Source organism: Dasypus novemcinctus, chromosome Y, assembly GCF_030445035.2.
Source record: "Dasypus novemcinctus isolate mDasNov1 chromosome Y, mDasNov1.1.hap2, whole genome shotgun sequence".
NCBI lineage: Eukaryota > Metazoa > Chordata > Mammalia > Cingulata > Dasypodidae > Dasypus > Dasypus novemcinctus.
The window spans coordinates 22214368-22221722 of NC_092216.1; the positions used below are offsets into that span (position 1 = coordinate 22214368).

General features: G+C 44.7%; 1 pseudogene; it reads right to left on the reverse strand.

The window, feature by feature from the left end:
- Positions 1-4480: 4480 nt before the first annotated feature.
- LOC139438285 (ADP-ribosylation factor-like protein 8B pseudogene) lies at positions 4481-6517 on the reverse strand (annotated as a pseudogene).
- Positions 6518-7355: the final 838 nt, after the last annotated feature.

Genomic DNA, 7355 nt, shown 5'->3' on the forward strand with positions numbered 1-7355 from the left:
AGGATTTTCTTTTTCTCTTTGACATTTGACATTCTGCGTATTATGTGTTTTGGAGTAGGTCTAATTGGATTTATTCTGATTGGGGTACAGTGTGTTTGTTGGAAATTGTGCTTTAAAGTTTGGGAAATTTTCTGCTTTATTTCCTCAAATACTCCTTCTGCCTCTTTCCCTTCTGATTTCCTTCTGGATCTCCTATGGCATGTATTTTATTTTGTTTCATCTTATCAACTCACTGAGCCCCTGCTTAATTTTTTCCACTCTTTTCTCTTTTTGTTCTTTTCTCTCTTCACTTTCAGCTGTTCAGTCTTGGCTTCACATTTTCTTTCTTCCATCATTTTGAGCCTGCTGTTGTATGCCTCTAATGTGGTTTTTTTTTTTTTTTTGCTCACCAAATTCCTTTTTTTTAATTTATTAATTTTTAATTGATTTTGTAAAAATATTACATTAAAATATATATATATAAAATATATATATATATATTATATATATATATATATATATATGGGGTCCCATTCAACCCCACCACTCCCCCCCAGCAACACTCATTCCCATCATCATGACACATCCATTGCACCCGGAAAGTACATCTCTGGGCATCTCTGCACCTTATGGTCAATGGTCCACATCATGGCCCATACTCTCCCACATTCCATCCAATGGGCCCTGCAAGGATTTACAATGTCCTGTGATTGCCCCCGAAGCACCATCCAGGGCAACTCCAAGTCCCAAAGGCGCCTCCACATCTCATCTCTTCCTGCCATTCCCCATACCCAACAGCCACCATGTCCACTTTTCCCACTCCAATGCCACCTTTTCTTTGTGGGCCTTGGATTGTTTGTGTCCGTTGCACCTCTATGTCAGGAGGAGGCTCACATTCCACATGGATACTGGATGCAATCCTCCTGCTTTCAGTTGTAGGCACTCTAGGCTCCAAAGTGTGGTGATTGTCCTTCTTCAACTCCATCTTAGCTGAGTGAGGTGAGTCCAATAAATCAGATTGTAGGAGCTGGAGTCTATTGACGCTCAGGGCCTGGCTATCATATTGTCAGTCCAGAGACTCAAATCTCCTAAATATATCTTAAACCCCAACACCAACTACAATTCCAGTAAAGTAGGATGAAAGTCTTATGAGCTCCAAAGAAGGGCCATCTGACATGGCAGTGAACCCTGTCTGCCATGACCATCTAATGTGTTTTTTATTTCACCTATTGTGACTTCCATGTCCATGAGTTCTGTTTATTTGTGACGGCTTGCTCGGTCGGTAGAGGTGGGGTCTGGCTGCGGACGAGGGGTCGGTCCAGCTCTGGACGAGGGGTCGGTCCCGCTTGGGACAAGGGGTCGGTCCCACCTGGGACGAGGGGTCGGTCTGGCAGTAGACGAGGGATCGGTCTCACAAGGGGTTGCACGGTTTGGCTGACGTGGTCGCCCGGCGAAGTCGGCGACGAAGGGGTCGCCCGGAGAAGCAGGCGACGAAGGGGTCGCCCGGAGAAGCAGGCGACGAAGGGGTCGCCCGGAGAAGCAGGTGATGAACTGGGGACAAGGGAGGCCAGGCCCTTGTCGGGGGCTCTCAGGACTGGAGGGCTCACGGCAGAAGAACTACCGCGGAGACAAGGTAAACAGGCAAGTCCACTTTATTGAGGGAGAGGCAACAGTTTTATAGGGGCTGGGGAAGGCTGATTGGTTGAAGCCACGCCCTGTTCTGATTGGTTGCCGGCAAAAGGTCAGTGGGCGGTACTGGACGGGGGAGGGGTGGTGGTTAGGGATTGGCTGTCGCTGTTGCTGGGGGAAGGGGCAGGGTTTAGTGATTGGTGGCTGCTGTTGCTGGGGTGGAGGGCAGACTTGAGTTTCCTGCCCACGCCTGGCTGTTGCTGCTGTCGGGGGAGGGGAAAAGGGCAGACTGGATTTCTCCGCCCATGCCTGGCTGTTGCTGCTGTCGGGGGAGGGGAGAGGGCAGACTGGATTTTTCCGCCCATGCCTGCGCAGGGAGAAGGAAGAAGAAGGGTGCCGCCCCACAGGCATCGTGTGGCGCCATCCGGGAGGAGGGGTGGCCGTGGAAGCATGGCTGCCGAGAAGGGGAGACCCGAGGGCACTCTGCACCCATGCCGAGCTTCCTTCAGGGGTGGCGGTGGGCCCGACCAACCACCCTATTATGGGGGCAGTGGAATTAGGCCTACCGCGGCCGCTCCCCTCGCCAGGCCAGCAAACCACACTTCAGCCCGAGGGGTGACCGCATTTATTTTCTCTTCAGGATTTCAAATTCTTTGTACCACTCAATGGTTTCTTATTGTCACCTATCTCTTTAGTCATATTGTCTTTCAACTCATTAATTTGATTGGGGAAATTTGTATGCAATTTGTTCATTAGTTTTCTCAAATCTTGCATCTCTTGGGAATTTGGTATATTCCTTTTTTGGGGCCATGTTCTTCCATTTCTTTAGTATGGCTCCTAATTTTTGCTAATCTCTAGGTATCTGATTAGGATGTAGTTTAATCAGATACTCACTTTTTTTCTCCTTTGTGGGGATTTAGTGGAGGAAGGCTGTGTGTTACCACTGCTCTTTGATTCTTGGTTCAGCTTGGATCATTAGAATTGTCCCTGTTAGTTGCTCAAAATTGGGTTCTGGACCCAGTAATTGGTTGCAGTCCTGCTCCTACAGCTTTGGAGAAGTACGTTATAAAGGCCAGAAAAAGCCTTTCTTACTTATTTTTTATTTTCTTACATGCACTTCCTTGGTCTACCAGTAGATGGTGACCTTGAAACACAGATGGGATTAGTGTGACCGAGGCTCCTGCCTGGAAGGTAAGAGCTTCATAATTCAAACTTTCTCAGAGACAGTTCTCCAGCCTTCTCTGCAGCCCCCTCACTTTTCCACATAGAAAATAATTTCACTCCTCTGTGGGTCCTCAACAATCAGTCCTGGTTAGTAGAGGAGATTGGGAGGGTTGTATATATTTAGCCCCTTGCTGTCTCGCAAGGCAAACAATGGCATGATCTCACCCAGTCCAGAAGAGCTCATGGGAACACAGCAAACCAAATTTACGGGTTAAATGTTGTCAGCCTTTGTCTATGCTCCTCTCTCTCTCCTTTTGTGAGGTGGCAGATCCCTGGAGCTCCCTTTGTCTGTAGCCAGAGACCTGATTATTCTAACATGTCTTTAGTGTGGTGGGGAGGTGGCAGCAGTAACAGCTGATGTTTTCACCTCTCAGTTCTGCTTTCGTGATTCCCTCGTTTGTTGCTCTCTCCTCTGGGGGGTGTCCAGCCTTCACTTGGTATCCTAAACTCTAGAAGATCTTTCTCCTGTCTGTTTCAGCCTGTGTCCTAGCTAGTTTTCTGGAGAAGTGAATCGCATGTCTTTCTAGTCTGCTGTTTTCCTGGAAGTCCCCTTGTGGACCTTTTCAAATCTAGATAATAAGTTATCTGCTTCCAATATAGAACAAAGGGATAGTCATGGGATAAACATTTTTGTGAAGGTTTGAAGGTGTGTAAACCCAGAAAATTATATTCTTAAAAAGGATCTATTCCTGTAGGTTTAAGCCTATTTTAATTAGGACCTCTGACTAGGTTACTTAGCTAAGTTGTGGCCCAGAGTGGTGTCTTACTTCTCTTACTGGAGCCCTTTTTTTTTTTGAACAAGGTGACATCCTTAACAGGTTTTATTACATTGGCTGGAATGCTCTAAATTCATGAAAGCTTTTGAGAAAATCTTCAATTCCCAACCCCTTAAAAAAGTGGATGAACAGTGAAAGAATTAAAAGAGAGAAGTAACGATCTGGACAGATATAGAACAGCATGCCTTTGTTCCTCCCATATCCCCAGCTGCAATCTGGTGATGAAGAAATCTCAGAAAGCACTTTTAACAATCAGGTAAGATCTCATCATCAAATAAGAACATTGATCTGGTGCCTCTGTTCCCACTTTGCAGACCATGTTTTTTTTTTAATTCCTAAGGTGTAATTATACATTTCACATGCATTTGTGAGATAAGATAAACACTATGTTTATATCCCACCTGAGTCAGGCTTAAAGGTTTTCTAAATACTGTGAGTGGCACTAGAAACTTCATGCTGTCTTAAGTCAGTATCTTTAGTATTAAGCTACTGGACTCTATAATTAAATATCACAGATAGACTTTTACTGACAATCAATATAAAAATCTGGCCCTGAAAGACCAGAACAGAAATATGCAATTTTCTTGATTTAAGGTGGTCAAAATATGGTTTTTAAAAAGCTCTGCACACTGTTTAAGACAAGTATGTGCAAGAAGCCTTTTTATGTGTGTGCTGACTTTATCATGAGAACTCTAGCCAGTTCTTTATGAAGGATTAGGAATACACGTCTTCAGCAGTGCATATGAGAAATAAACTCTGAAAAAGGCAATTTCTTAGGTTTAGGAGGACCGTATTCTGGGAAGTACTTCAGAGGAACGGACAATAATTTTAGGATTATAGCCAAGAAGGACTGGAAGACTTCAGGAGATTCTTCAGCTTCTTCTAGATTTTGAATGTTGAATTAGCCACTGAAGTGTGATATCTATATTATCCTTTTCTTTGCAGGAAACTGAATAGCAGCAAATTTCTCTATCCTGAATAGCAGAGAGATTCATTTTTTCAATTAGCTGTTTCTCATCCAAGGCATTAGGAAGATCTCTCTTGTTTCCAAGTACTAGCACTGGAATTCCTTGTAACTGTGGTTTGTCTAGAAGATTATGTAGCTCATTTCGAGAGGCTTCAATCTTTTCACGATCTGCAGCATCTATCATATAAACAAGAGCATTGACTGCTCTGCAGTACCGTTCCCACATGCTCCGGAATCGAGGTAGCCCTCCTATGTCCCAGATCTTTATTGTGACGTTACCTTTAGTTACTTTCCTCATGTTGAAGCCCACTGTGGGTATCATATCTTCACTGAATGGACCTGACGCGATGACATTGACGAAGGTGGTCTTGCCCGAGTACTGCAGCCCTACGAGCGTCAGCTCCATCTCCTCTTTCCAGAAGAGCGACCGGAACCAGTCCAGCAGGCGGGAGATGAGCGCCAGCAGGATGGCGACCGGGAGAAAGAACAAGCGACGGGCCTGGCGGGCGGCGGCGGCAGCTTCTACACAAGCGGGCCTCGGCCCGGAACCGGAACCGCAACGGCTCCTCGGGACCCCGGCCCGGCGCGGCTGGCACTGGCGGGCGGCGGCGGCCGGAGCCAGGAAGCCCAGTCTGGAGTCCTTTATAAGAGAATATAATTCAGAAAGAAAAGAGAGAAAGTCATGAAAGCAATAAAACCCAGAAGAGAAGGAAGAGACCAGCAGACATGGTGATGTTCCTTTCCATGTGACATGACAGAGGAGTCTGGGATCACTGGCAGTCTCTTCAGTATGAAAACATCACCTGATAATGCCTGAATTTGGACATTGTTCTCAGCCTCAAAATTGTAAATGTGTGAGGTAACAAATTCTATTGTTAAAAGACACTCCATTTCATGGTATCTGTATTTTGGCAGCTCAGCAGACTAGAACAAATTCCCACTCCCGTGCACAGAAATTAGAAGGAAAACAGGTTATGTGCATGAAACCATTCTGAAACCCTGCTGCAGGGCATACGTCATTAGATTTCAAGGTCTGAAAGTCATCTATGAACCATGATTTGTCCTCTGGTCCTAATGGAATGGCAGGACCACCCTATTCAGGGGCAGTTTCCCCTTATCAAATACGGGTACTCTCCACAATCCCTGGGGATAGGACTCACCCTATGAAAAAACTGGGGTAATGGCCAGACCCTGCCGTCCTGAGAGCACATCCTCCAACCTCTGAGAACACTCTGATGGTAGCAGTCTTCCTTAACACTAGCATGGAAGGTTCACCCTCTCCAAGCACCCGGAAATACTCACACACATGAGTAGGCCCGCTCTCTTGGCCTGAAAGACATCTTTGATCCAATCCTCAGATTACATAATACTGCCTTTGAAATATTTTTTTCTCCATTATGTCCATTTTCTATCCCTTTTAGTCCAGTCTGGCAGAGGTTCCAGGCAGAGCTTTCAAAAAACGTGATGATTTTGCATGTAGTACACAGGAGCCAAATCATCAGAAAGTAGGACTTTCCACAGATCTTTCCTGGGTAATTGCACCTCCCATATGACTTGCACTGACATAACTGATTCTATTTTCAATTAAACCCCACATGGAGCACTTTCTTTGGGGAGTCACTTTCATAAAACCCAGAATTTGCCAACTCATTGGTTTTTGTTTTCTTTGTGTCCCAGAGTTCAATTCTCGGCTTATCCCTTTCCTCTTTCATTTTACTATAAGCTGCAAGAAGAAACCAGGCTGCACTTTCTAAACGCAACTTGGAAACCTGCTCAGCTAAATATCCAGGCTCAACAATTTCAGGTCTACCTTCCATTCTACATCAGAATCAGTTTTACAATGTTCTTTGCATTTTAAGACAAGGATTGCCTTTACTCGGAGTCCAGTAACACATTCATCATTTCTGCCTATGGCCTCATTAGAAGTACTTTTAGTAGTCATTCGTCTACCAACAGTCTCTTCAAAGCAATCTAGGCTTTTCTATCAAGCGACTCACAACTCTTTCAGCCTCTACCCAATAACCAATTCCAAAGCCATTCCACATTTTTGGTATTTGGACTAGCAGCATCCCAGTTCTTGTACTAAAATCACTTTTAATTTCCTGGCTACTCCATATTATACCATGAAATGGGTTGGTTTAAACACTGGGTTTTTACTGGCTTACATTTTGAGGTATGGAAAACTTCCAAACCAAGGTGTCCAAATCAAGGAAATGCTTTCTTCCTGATGATTGGCTGCTGGTGATCCTTGGCTCCTTTGCCACACAGCAAGACACATGGTGCCTGGCATGTGATGGTCTCTCCATTCTCTTCTGGGTTTAGTTGATTTTGGTTTCTCCGTTCAGAATTCAAAGTTGTCTTTGGAGGGGTGTAGGGTGTCAGAATTATCACCTGCTTGTTGCAACTCACAGTATTAGCCTTGAGATTCCCCTCTATAGCTCCTCTTTCTTCTGATCAGTGTCCAGCCTTTGCCTGGTGTCTTAGCCTAAGACAGTTATCTCCAGGTCATTTCATTCTGTCCCCGAGCTATTTTTTATAGGGAAACATTTGTGTGTTTGCATTATTAAACACAACCATCCACACCAAATCACAGTGTTATACAGTTTCTAGATCAGGGTTTCTTAACAAGAAGTCCATGACCTTGAACTGAAATACAAAACAAAACAAAACAAAATGAAAACATTATTCTCAAGGGGATGTGTTAGTGTGGGTGTGACATATTCATATTATTACACACAGTGAGGAATTGTTCAATATTTTTCACCTGACAGGAAAAGGGT